General features: G+C 42.0%; 1 protein-coding gene across 2 annotated transcripts in view; it reads right to left on the bottom strand.

Moving 5' to 3' along the window:
- LOC115198255 (inactive ubiquitin carboxyl-terminal hydrolase 53) overlaps nt 1-13,948 on the bottom strand; it is a 63,015-nt gene that overhangs the window by 36,988 nt on the left and 12,079 nt on the right. The gene's annotated exons all lie outside the window — the stretch shown is intronic.

The following is a 13,948-nucleotide window of genomic DNA, read 5'->3' as shown; positions in this document are numbered from 1 at the left end:
GACACTTGATAGGTTGTGTGAAAATATTACCGATGTTTACTGATGTTTCACGTTAAAAATGGACCAAAAGAGTAATGCTAAACAACGTTTGACATGTTTAAACAAACGTAAATAGATTATTTACTAGGTTTTCTTTAGCTTTTCGACGTGACTTTACACTGCCCACCTCATTTTGTGGGAGCCTACTGAACGCTAACTATTTGGACATAAATTATGAACTTTGTCAAAAGAAACCACATTTGTTCTGGACCTGGGATCTCTGGCAGCGCCTTCTGATGGAGATAATCAAAGGTAAGGGGATATTTAGAATGTTATTATCGATATTAGATGATGCTAATGCTAACGGTATAGCTTAGCTTAGCTTAGCATATAGCTTATTGTTGTTAGCATAGTACCCAGTTTATGCAAAATGTGATTTCCCAGTAAAGTTATTTTGAGATCTGGCCATTCGGTAGCAATTACGAGATGATAATATATTATTCTTTGAATGACAATATTATAATTTACCAATGTTTTCGAATAGTAATTCCGTGATTTGTAATGCTGGATTCACTGGGTGCATTCGAGCCGAAAAAAATTCTGAATTTCACCGCGACTGTAAATGCTGTTTTTGGATATAAATATGAACTTGATGGAACTAAAAATGCATGTATTGTATAACATAATGTCCTATGAGTGTCATCTGATGCAGATTGTCAAAGGTAAGTGCATAATTCTAGCTAGTTTTCTGTCTGTTGATGCCCTTCTTTGAATTGGCTAAACATTACACGCAGCTATTGTCAATGTACTCTCCTCACATAACCTAACTTTATGCATTCTCCGTAATGCCTCTGAAAATCGGACAGCGTGGTTAGATTTAGGAGATATATCTTTCAAATGGAGGAAAATAGTTGATTATTTGATTATTTGAAATGATTACTCTTGCAGTTTTGAATTCCCCGCCATGGTCACATGACAATGAATCCCAATACCGGGATTAGATCCTGCCCCCTGGCCTCAACAGGTTTTTAACTGAAAATCCAGGAGAAACATTCTCTCGAGGACCTATTGTGAAATACTGTATGACCTTTATGTAAAAAGGGGTGTTTGGATCGTTCTAGTCAGTAAATTATATTTCTGGCAATAGTTAACATCAGGTTTCACCTATTTCCAGGGCAGTAGTTGACCCCACCCTCTTATAACATATGTCAACAAAGCTTATACATTAACTTTTAGGACCACCCTTGTTCTAATTGTCATTTAATATATCCCCCCCCTCATTCTTAACACATTTATTGGAGTGAGGAAAACAAAGTAATTATTGATCAATTACAGTTCATAGTATCAATGTATAAAACATTACCAAAGAGCACATTGTTTAGGTCTTGAGAAATCAGGTCACAAATTCCAAAGTCCACCAAACTAAGATATCATAGGCAACTGTGCATGCATATTACGTTCTGGAAAGCTTAAACCTTTCGTCATCTTGTCACTTTGAATAGTCGTGCCCCAGCTACCGAGTTGAAGGTTAAACAATAATGGGAGCGATGCCAAGTTATACGTTAATATCATCTGCCCAGTAAACAATGTAGTGCAAATAAGCTACTTGCAGCACGCCTTCCTTCAGGTTCAACGCCTGGTCAATGGCCAGTCTTCAACATTAGGCCACATAGTGCCTCTCATAGCCATGCCAACGTGTGTGTTTGCCTTGGAGCGGACTTAGCATTAGGCTAACATGGCAGACAAGGCATTATCCTGCCCAGCCTGACCTGCTGCTCACCATAGCCTCTCAAAACATAACCGGGACACATGTCGTAAACCATTTGAGATTCAGTTGATCCTGGAAGCAGTGCAGCCCACATGCTCAAGGGCCTACCGGCACACAACTTCAAATGCAATAACCGACCCGTAAGGCAGCCACGACAGAGACAACATAGAGCTGTTTCCCAGAATGCTGCCAGTGTCATCTGCAATGTGTCATCTGCTCGCTTTGGACATGCTGGTTAAGGGTTGTTTAAGTACAATGCATGTACATATACTGTATTTGTGCTAAAGGAGCCGGGCAATTCAGTACCAAGGTTATTAGGGTGACACATCCCACTGGGGAACCAGCAGACCACAGTCAACCAACAAGCTTCCTAAACCATGTGGTGTTTTGTTGTTCTTATCTGTCTGTTTGAAACTTGTAAATGTTAGCTGAGGAACAAAGGATTCTATACAAATGTGTACTCTATTCACATTAGTGTTACCCATATAGCTAAAAATGTGGTTAGGGGAAGTTATCAGACAAGTGGGATAATCACAGGAAATGATCTAGAAGCTATAAAATGACACTGAGCAGCAGTTTCCAATGTCATACAATTCATACTTCTGTTTTAAGTTAGGCACCTCTGAGTACATGATGATGCAAATACTGTATTCCACAGCTCACAAGCACCCATGTAGAAGAGTGAAGTGACATTCATAGCTTAACAATCAACAAATACATCCACAGCATTAGTAATCTACTGCGACTGGTAGATACTATGTGTTAAGGCATGCAGTCAGAAACGGACTGGCCATAGGGCAGTTCTGGCAAATGCCAGATGGGCTGGTCCATCTTCAGGGGTTTTATGCAGAGAATTATCATTATTTAACCGATTTATGAGGGTTTCAAAGAAAAAGAAAATGGGTCAGAGTTGGGGCCTTGACAGAAAGAAAAATGGGCCATTATGTTAGAAATGCCCAGGCTACATTGGCACTGGCGCGACAGACAGCAACTAGACATGACCAACTTATGTCTCAACAACATAATAGTCCAAGGTCTCTATGCTACCCTTGTTAACCTCTCTGGGGTATGTGGGACGATTTCGTCCCACCTACGTAACAGCCACTTCAATCCAGTGGCGCGATTTTTGAATCGTTAGAAATGCTATAACTTCAATTTCTCAAACATATGACTATTTCACAGCTATTTAAAGACAAGAATCTCGTTAATCTAACCCCACTGTCCGATTTCAAAAAGGCTTTACAACAAAAGCAAAACATTAGATTATGTTAGCAGAGTACCCAGCCAGAAAAAATCTGACACCCATTTTTCAAGCTAGCATATCATGTCACATAAACCCAAACCACAGCTAAATGCAGCACTAACCTTTTATGATCTTCATCAGATGACACACCTAGGACATTGTGTTATACAATACATGCATGTCTGTTCAATCAAGTTCATATTTATATCAAAAACCAGCTTTTTACATTAGCATGTGACGTTCAGAAAAAGCATAACCACCGCAAACTTCCGGTGAATTTACTAACAGTTTGCTAAATTACTCACGATAAACGTTCACAAAAAGCATAACAATTATTTTAAGAATTATAGATACATTACCCCTCTATGCACTCGATATGTCCGATTTTAAAATAGCTTTTCGGATGAAGCACATTTTGCAATAATCTAAGTACATAGCCCGGCATTACAGGGCTAGCTATTTAGATACCCACCCAGTTCAGCCTCCACCAAAATCACATTTCCTATAAGAAAAATGTTCTTACCTTGCTTGTTCTTCATCAGAATACACTGCCAGGACTTCTACTTCAATAACAAATGTTGGTTTGGTCCCAAATAATCCATCGTTATGTTCCAACAGCGACGTTTTGTTCGTGAGTTCTAGAATGCTTCTTCGCGGTGTCGCGCATGGCGCATTGGCTTGTCAAAAATGTCTAAATATTCCATTACCGTACTTCGAAGCATGTCAACCGCTGTTTAAAACCAATTTTTATGCCATTTATGTCGTAGAGAAGTGATAATATTCCGACCGGGAGTATGCATTGAGCCTAAACAGCCGAATAAAATTTCTCCTCAGAAGCGACTCATGCACGCGCATCATTGAAAGGTCCTCCGAGCAGCCACTTACAAAAGGCGATAATATGTTTCAACCTGAGGCTCCCTCGTAAACCTTCAGGGTTTTCGCGGGCTCTGAGAGCCTATTGGAGCCCTGGGAATTGTCACGTTACAGCTAAGATCCTTACTTTTCAATAAAAAGAGGTAAGACGCACGACTCCTTGTCAGACAGGGTACTTCCTGCTTGAAGCCTTGTCAGGTTTTTGCCTGCCATAGGAGTTCTGTTATACTCACAGACACCATTCAAACAGTTTTAGAAAATTCAGAGTGTTTTCTATCCAAACCTGAACAATAATATGCATATTCTAGCTTCTGAGTTGGTGTAGGAGGCAGTTAAAAATGGGAACATATTTTTTCCAAAATTCTCAATACTGCCCCCTATACCAAACAGGTTAATAGCACCAGCATTCATTTGTCTGATTTTAATATTATAGTTTATTTTAAAAGCACAGTGGCTATTGACAACATGTTCTGCAGTTTTACCTGCGCGGTCACTATCATTCTTCCTGTCATAGCTTCTCTATACCAGCAGGTTAGGTAGTCTGTGTGTTGGAATGAAACACCATCCCTGTCTCCCTGGTGTGCAGGTATTCAGCCAGTACAGGTCAAAACAATGTCTGCCGCTCATGCTCTGCATTGTCATGTCCTTTATTAAGAATGCTGTCACCTGCCCTGACCACAGGGGTATTATCCTGTGTGACCTACAGTCAATGTGACATGTTAATTGTCATCTTTTTCAAACTAATGGGAATGTAATGACTGCCACTACACAAACAAAAGCCTCGAGAGGAGTCAATGGCCTCAACGATGCCATAAAAGATAATTCGATGAATCTGGCAACAATAACGCAATAATGATTATCAATGGTGACGAACAAGGTAACAATCACAAGGCCTCGGGGCCAGACGGATTACCAGGACGTGTGCTGAGAGCATGCACGGACCAACTGGCAAGTGTCTTCACTTACACTTTCAGCTTCTCCCTGACCGAGTCTGTAATACCTACATGTTTCAAGCAGACCACCATAGTCCCTGTGCCCAAGAACACCAAGTAACCTGCCTAAATGACTACTGCTCCGTAGCACTCACGTCAGTAGCCATGGAGTGCTTTGAAAGGCTGGTCATGGCTCACAACACCATCATCCCGAAAACACTAGACCCACTACAATTTACATATTGCCCCAACAGAGCCACAGATGACGCAATCTCAATTGCACTCCACGCTGCCCTTTCCCACCTGGACAAAAGGAACATCTATGTGAGAATGCTGTTCATGGGCTACAGCTTAGCATTCAACGCCATACGGCCCACAAAGCTCATCACCAAGCTAAGGACCTGGTGATTAAACACGTCCCTCTGCAACTGGATCCTTGACTTCCTGACGGGCCTTCCCCACATCTGCCATGCTGATCCTCAACATGGGGGCCCCTCAGGTGTGCGTGCTTAGTCCCCTCCTGTACTCCCTGTTCACCCACGACTGCATGGCCAAGTACGACTCCAACACTATCACTAAGGCCTGATCACCGACAACAATGAGACAGTCTATAGGAAGGAGGTAAGAGACCTGGCAGTGTGGTGCCAGGACAACAACCTCTCCCTAAACGCGAGCAAGAAAAAGGAGCTGATCGTGGACTACAGGAAAAGGAGGGCCGAACACGACCCCATTCACATCGTCAGGTCTGTAGTGGAGCGGGTCGAGAGCTTCAAGTTCCTTGGTGTCCACATCAACAAACTATCATGGTCCAAACACACCAAGACAGTCATGAAGAGGGCACGACAACACCTATTCCCCTTCAGGAGACTGATTTGTTTTTACATGGGTCCTCAGATCCTCAAAGTTCTACAGCTGCACAATCGAGAGCATCCTGACCGGTTGCATTACCGCCTGATTTGGAAACTGCTCGGCATCAGACCGTGAGGCACTACAGAGGGCAGTGCGTATGGCCCAGTACATCACTGGGGCCAAGCTTCCTGCCATCCAGGACCTCTATACTAGGCGGTGTTTGAGGAAGACCCAACAAATTGTCAAAGACTTCAGTCGCCCAAGTCATAGACTGTTCTCTCTACTACCGCACGGCAAGCGGTACCGGAGTGCCACGTCTAGTTCCAAAAATCTCCTTAACAGCTTCTACCCCCAAGCCATAACACTGCTGAACAATTAATCAAATGGCTACCTGGACTATGTAATTTATTTATTTTAACACTGCTGCTACTCACTATTTATTATCTATACATAGTCACTTTACCCATACCTACATGTACATATTACCTCGACTAACCTTTACCCCCACACATTGACTCTGTACCGGTACCACCTGTATATAGCCGCGTTACTAGTATTTTTATTTTATTTAATTGACTTTATTTAGTAGATATTTTCTTAACTGCTTTGTTGGTTAAGGGCTTGTAAATAAGCATTTCACGGCAAGGTCTAGACCTGTTGTATTCGGCGCATGTGACAAATAAAATTCGATTTGATAAATAAGTAGGTTGGCTTTAGAAACCCGAGATGGCTGCATGTGACAGCATTGTTTTGAAGGCACCGCTGAACACAGGACTATCTCCAATGTTTAAAAGCCCTACAGGATCGGTGGGTCCCCCGCGGGACGGTTGCACTAACGTAGGCTAATGTAATTAGCATGAGGTTGTAAGTAACAAGAAAATGTCCCAGGACATAGACATATCTGATATTGACAGAAAGCTTAAATTCTTGTTATTCTAATTGCACTGTCCAATTTACAGTAGCTATTACAGTGAAAGAATACCATTCTATTTTTTGAGGAGAGTGCACAGTTATGAACTTGAAGATGTGCCTAATTGGTTTATTAATACATTTGAGCAGTCTTGATACAACATTTTGAACAGAAACAATGGTTCATTGGATCAGTCTAAAATTTCGCACATACACTGCTGCCATCTAGTGGCCAAAATCTAAATTGCGCTTCAGCTGGAATAATACATTATGACCTCTCTTGCCTTTCAAAGATGGTACAAACATTTTTTTTAAATGCTAAATAATGCATGGTTATCTTTTACCAGATCTAATGTGTTTATTTCTACTACATTCATTTCACATTTCCAAAAACTTCAAAGTGTTTCCTTTCAAATGGTATCAAGAATATGCATATCCTTGCTTCAGGTCCTGAGCTACAGAGTTAGATTTGCGTATGTCATTTTAGGCGAAAATTGAAAAAGAGGGGTGGATCCTTATTAATACCCTGTGAATTTCAGTTTGTGACAAAACATGCAACGTATAGTGTGGGAAAAAAATCATTGTACCATCTAAATTGCTGTGAAATATTTTCAGCTGTTTGAAGCTGGTGTACAAAACTGAAAGTAAGAGGCAAAAACAAAACTTAAGAACAGGAAGCATAGAAATACCGCACATAGAACAGATCTACTGCTTCTTAGACTTGCTTTCAATGACAAATCTATAGGTCACCCAAAAAGTTACATATTGCAGCTTTAAATGGGTCTTTGTTAATGATGGCAAGACTTGTTTATAAAGCACAGTGTGGCTTGATCACTTATCCTTGGGTCTAACAGAAAGTGCAGACATGCAAAATCCACCAAAAAACATCTGATCTCAATGAAAAGCACATTCCACTGAGATGGCAGGCCTTTCAAGGGGCCTATGCATCACATCTCTATTGGATTCGTTTTGCATATCCTTGTTCAACAACAACAACTGTAATTTGCATCCCTGACTAGAGCTGGGAAGATAAATCGAAAATTACAGACACCGACTTCCTCTTACTGAAGCATTTGTGTGTACGGTCAGTCATTTTCTGTGATTCTGCTACACAATATTCCTCTAAAATCATTATTTGGTCAACAGTAATATCCTAAGCATTATGTTGATTCATAGCCAAGTGAGGGGTTACCCGAGTCATTTCACTGGTCTGGATGTTTGGAATCGACCAAAGCACATGAAGGAGTTATGAGACGTCCTTTGTAAATAGAGAGTTTTGCATAGTGTCTTCCGAATTCCAAGCACAACAAAAAAATAATCTTGTCATAGCAAAAATACTAAGGCTAGCGCCTTTGAGCAATCAGCTAGAGTGTCTGTTCTGCATCAGCATTTTTGACAGGGCAAGGCTGTCCGTTAGACATGAATACCGCAAACGTGACCTGGTCTACAGTGTGGAAAATGTAAGTAATCTGGTGATGTAATTGATCTATTAGAGATGCGTTGATAAATGGCCTCAGAGAGGTTTAACTGATGTATTTATATGGCAATGACAAGAGTCTTTCATTAGTCGATCTGTCGTCAAACTGTAACATTCCTTTAACATATGTCAGATAAATAATAACAAACCGTGACTGTTCAAGAAGCAGCCACTGGCAGAAAAGGTGTCATCATGTACTTAATTTTACAGAAACGCAAAAGGCAAAGCTCAGTTTGTTTTAAATTTTACATCAAGTTGCCATAATACCTGTGTAACAACTTCAATAACTGACTTTCCCACTCTTGTTGCCTCCAATATGAATCTGAGGCATTTCCATACTTCTATACTGAATCCTTGATGTTAGACAGTGGTGCAGTGTGCCTTTGCTCAATGCAGATCAATACATCATCCCACCTAGCTGGCGCATTACACACCTTTGTGACGGCTAAAGCGTGTCCCTCCGTACAACTCGCCGACTCCGACTCAACGCTGATGGATGGCTTTCCCAATAGGAGAACACATTCAGTGGTGAAACTAGTTCCCTGGGGTGATAGATTGCCCAGTGCTTTCAGGCTAGCTGCTGCTTTTTGTCCTCAAATCAAATTAGGTATTAACAATGGTCTTTAAATGTAGATCATATTCTCTCTGAAGATGTTGCTCATCTTGAGATTCTGGCATATGAGACGATAAAGGAAAGAAATGGTATGGCTCATTGCACTTTAAATGTATGCAGTAGGCTAAATCTATGGGTGTCAATCTTAATGAAAAGTAAAGTATATATACTTTTTTCTTTCTTGACATTTTAGCTAAGAGCTGTCTATGGCAGCATAACTTGGATGAATGCCAAAAATGTAAATACGGCGCCTTAAGATTCTTAATAATATTCCATGACTAATTTAAAAACATATTCAAAGTTGTTTTTCCGTCACTTTGACCTGTGTGTTATCAAATTAATTAGACCAATCTGTTCCAGAATGACTGTGGTCAACTCAACATGTTCAGAAATCACACTTAAAATAACCTAAGACAGCTGCTATAAAAAAAAATTTTTTTAATACTTTTAGAAACTCTTCCACTGTTTGCTATGACGCCCCCCAAAAATCTTCCTGTTTCACACATTATACGCATGTGTGAAATGGAAATATCCTAAATCCCCCTGAGACACCGCCGGAAACTGTTTGCCATGACACCCAGCCTGACCCAAAATAGATGAGAACCAGACAGAGCATGTTTAGGAAATAACAAAAGAAACCATGTCCATCCATTGTCACTTTACTTACTCATGCATGAAGATATAACAGGGCACAAGTGAGGTATCTGATGAACTAACAGCAAAGAACACATTCCTGAAATATAGTCTAAAGATGGCACTTTTCCTCTAGAACCTACACATTGGTAATAAACTGAACAATCGTAAGTTGTTTTCACACAGACTTGGAGAATAAAGGGAACGTTAACTTCCCAAATCAACACTAAACAAAACAAATACCCACCAAGGAAACATTACGTTGTCGTTTGCTGACACGTCGAAGGTTCAGAAGTTTGCCTTCCTTGCTTATGCTCTCCGAGGTTCTACTCGAGTGTTCTGTTTGTGAACAAATTGATGGCAACTTGTACCGTGGCAAGGAAAAAGCAGATAACGGCGGTGAAAGGTTGACAAGGACTGTTTATTAGTTCCCTGACTTAATATGTGGAAAACTGCATACTGGAAAACTTAAATTAGAATGGTTATAGATATATTAAAGCTACACAATGGGCTTCCTGAGTGGCGCCAGTGGTCTAAGGCACTGCATTACAGTGCTAGAGGTGCCACTAGAGATCCTGGTTTGAGTCCAGGCTCTGTCGCAGCCGGCTGTGACCGGGAGACCCATGGGGTGTGCAAAATTGGCACAGCGTCGTCCGGGTTAGGGAGGGTTTGGTCTGCAGGGATGTTCTTGTTCCATCGCGCACTAGCGACTCCTGTGGCGGGCCGGGTGCAATGCACACTGACACGGTCGCCAGTTGTACGGTGTTTCCTCCGACACATTGGTGCGGCTGGCTTCCAGGTTAAGCGGGCGTTGTGTCAAGAAGCAGTGCGGCTTGGCTGGGTTGTGTTTCGGAGGACACACAGCTCTCGACCTTCGCATCTCCAGAGTCCGTACAGGGGTTTCAGTGATGGGACAAGACTAACTACTAATTGGATACCACGCAATTGGGGAGAAAAAAAGGGGGTACAAAAAATAAATAAAATGAAAACCTACAAAATATTATTGGTTGGTACTATATGTTCTTGCCAGAAACAATCAAACTGTGGTTAACTGCTTTCAAAAGCCATGTTCTGCAAACCTACAGCAAGTAAAGAACTCAGTAGATTGATATACAGTTAGCCATCCATTAAATCAACAGAGGGAACATCCTTGACCAACTGGAAATGTCATGTCCCTTCCACCCTCATGTACTGGGGCCTCATTTATCAACCATGTGTACATTTTAAATCTTAGCGATTCTGGCGTACGTGCAGATTCTAGGATTTGCGTGTGCCACAAATTGGGAGTAATCAAACTGTCAACATATACACATATTCTCATCGATAAAATCAGAGCCATATTATATTTGAGCGCTACAGCCCTACCAGGCTGTCTATTCACCTTTTATGGTAACAAAAATACCCTCATTTTCTGTTTGACTTGGAAATGTTGAAACTGGATCGTGATAGTTCGTAAAAGCCCAATGGAAAATTTGATCACATTTTTGTAGAGGTCTGGGCAGAATGTTGCAATGACTTCTTCAAACTAAAAATGCATGCCGCCAAGCGGGTGCCAAACACTGGCCGCGCATTCTGCAAGATTGATTGTCCTTTCTAACTATTTAAAAGTAAATGCTACAGTCCACACGTCTATGCAAAATAAATGCAAATTGTTGTTCAAAATGCCTCCATTTTATCATTAGGCCTAAGTTTGAACGTTTTTATTAGCCTATCATTATTATATTTCCTGTGCAGCAAACATCTCCCATTTCCCCAAACAATCATAAGCCTATTTGCTTGCAATACAGTTGACCAACCTTCTTGAAGTTGTGCGCACGCATGGTTTGGGATTTCCGTGGAGATACGCACACATTCCCGTCAAGTTCAACGTTTATAAATACCAACCTTTGCGAGAAAATGAGGCCCCTGGACTTCAACAATTCTCCCATGTGGGGCTGACATTGCACTGTCATCACTGTTTGTGTTGTCTTCATCAATTGAAAGAGAGGCCTACATTCAGTGGGAATGCACTAACAGACTTGTCTCAGCAACTTGACACCAGACAGTTAAGCCAGCCTTCTGTGTTGGCCAGGGTTGGGGTCAATTCCATTTGAATTCCAGTCAATTCAGGAAGTACAAAAATTCCATGTTTTTCAATGAGGGAAATTTGGAATTTGGTGTACTTTTTGAACTGAAATGGAATTGACCCAAACCTTGGTATTGATCATATCCATTGTGCGGTCAATACTTCACTGACTACTTAATTTAAAGCTGCTGTTAGGCAAAAGCAGTGAGTTGCAAAAGTGAAGAGAAAACCAATGTTTATTGATATCGTCCCCCACACTCGGTCAGAACCTGCCTCACTTTGCTTCCCACACATATTTTTGCTTCAATTGGTTTCAATCGAAATCACTTGTGTATGTCACAATCTCTAGATGTTGCTGCAGAGGCCTTGGCAGTATGACTTGATGAAACATAAAATCCTCAAACCTTTTTGCCCATGTAAAAATGCAAGCTGACTATGAGAAAACTGGGCTCAGCTGTGGGGAAATGAAACAAGACCACTCTGATGAAAATCCTGAAATAACAGGAAAAAAAGAAAAAAAAACACTGGAGAATTCCCTGCAGACTGGAGCAAAAGTGGTAGGCCCGATTACCGGCAAGACAGGCTACATTTAGGAGGTGGGAGCCCTGGTGGTAGTGGTGCCAGGAAATAACCGCTCACTCAACGTCAACAAAATGAAAGAGCTTCAGGAGACCGCAGAGAGCACGCGCCCCCCCCCCCCCCCCATGCACATCAACGGGCCGCAATGGAGAGGGTGAATAGCTTCAAGTTCCTCGGCATACATATCACTGACAACCTGAAACAGTCCATTCACACAGACAGTGTGGTGAAGAAGGCGCAGCAGCACCTCTACAACCTCACGAGGCTGATGAAATTTGGCTTGGCCCCTAAGACCCTCACGGACTTCTACAAATGCACCATTGAGATAATCCTGTTGGGCTGTATCACTGCCTGTTACGGCAATTGCACAGTCCGCAACCGCAGGGGTGTGCGGTCAGCCCAACATGTCACAGGGGGCATACTGCCTGCCCCCAAGGACATCTACAGCACCCGGTGTCACAGGAAGGCCAAGATCATCATCAAGGACCTCAGTCACCCGAGCCACAGCCTGTCCACCCCGCTACCATCTAGAAGGCGGAGATGTACAGGCGCATCAAAGTTGGGAGACAAAAAAATAAATAATGCTTCCATCTCCAGGCCATCAGACTGTTAAAGTCACCACTAGCAGGCCTCCGCCCAGTACCCTGCCCTGGACCTTAGAGACGGCTGCCCTATGTAGATTGTCATAGAACACGGTTTACAGTGCCTTCGGATAGTATTCAGACCCCTTAGCTTTTTGCACATTTTGTTACGTTTAAAGCCTTTTTCTAAAATTCTTTCAATTGTTTTTTCCCCCTCAATCTACACACAATCGCCCATTATGACAAAGCAAAAACAGGTTTAGAAATGTTTGCTAATTTATAATAATTGTATTCACACCATTTACTTTGTTGAAGCACCTTTGGCAGCAACTAAAGCCTCGAGACTTCTTGGGTATGACGCTACAAGCTTGGCACACCTATATTTGGGGAGTTTCTCCCATTATTCTCTGCAGATCATCTCAAGCTCTGTCAGGTTGGATGGGGAGTGTTGTTGCACAGATATTTTCAGGTCCCTCCAGAGATGTTCGATCGAGTTCAAATCCAGGCTCTGGCTGGGCCACTCAAGGACATTCAGAGACTTGTCCCGAAGCCACTCTTGTATTGTCTTGGCTGTGTGTTTAGGGTTGTTGTCCTGTTGGAAGGTGAACCTTCACCCTAGTCTGAGGTCCTGAGCGCTCTGGAGCAGGTTTTCATCAAGGATCTCTCTGTACTTTGCTCCGTTCATCTTTACCTCAATCCTGACTAGTCTCCCAGTCCCTGCCGCTGAAAAACATCTCCACAGCATGATGCTGCCACCACCATGCATCACCATGAGGATGGTGCCAGATTTCCTCCAGACGTGATGCTTGGCATTTAGGCTAAAGAGTTCTGTCTTGGCTGCATCAGATCAGAGAATCTTGTTTCTCATGGACAGTTTAGGTGTCTTTTGGCAAACTCCAAGTGGGCTGTCATGTGCCTTTTACTGAGGAGACCCTTCTCCCCCGATTATTCAGTTTAGCGGGCGGCCACCCCTAGAAAGAGTCTTGGTGGTTCCAAACTTCTTCCATTTAAGAATGATGGAGGGCACTGTGTTCTTTGGGAACTTCATTGCTGCATAAATGTTTTGGTACCCTTCCCCAGATCTGTGCCTCAATACAATCCTGTCTTGGAGCTCAATGGACAATTCCTTGGTTTTTGCTATGACATGCACTGTCAAATGTGGGACCTTTTATAGACAGGTGTGTGCCTTTCCAAATCATGTCCAATCAATTGAATTTACCACAGGTGAACTCCAATCAAGTTGTAGAAACATCAAGGATGATCAATGGATACAGGGTTCACCTGAGTTCAATTTCGAGTCTCATAGCAAAGGGTCTGAATACATGTATTTAAAATAGAAAACAGAAATACCTTATTTACAGTTGGTAAAAACCTGTTTTCGCCTCGTCATTATGGGGTAGTGTGTAGATCGCTGAGAATTGTTATTTATTTAATCAATTTTAGAATA

Source organism: Salmo trutta, chromosome 8, assembly GCF_901001165.1.
Source record: "Salmo trutta chromosome 8, fSalTru1.1, whole genome shotgun sequence".
Classification (NCBI taxonomy): Eukaryota; Metazoa; Chordata; class Actinopteri; order Salmoniformes; family Salmonidae; genus Salmo; species Salmo trutta.
The sequence above is the reverse complement of the archived record's forward strand: the minus strand, read 5'-3'. Positions and strand labels throughout refer to the sequence as shown.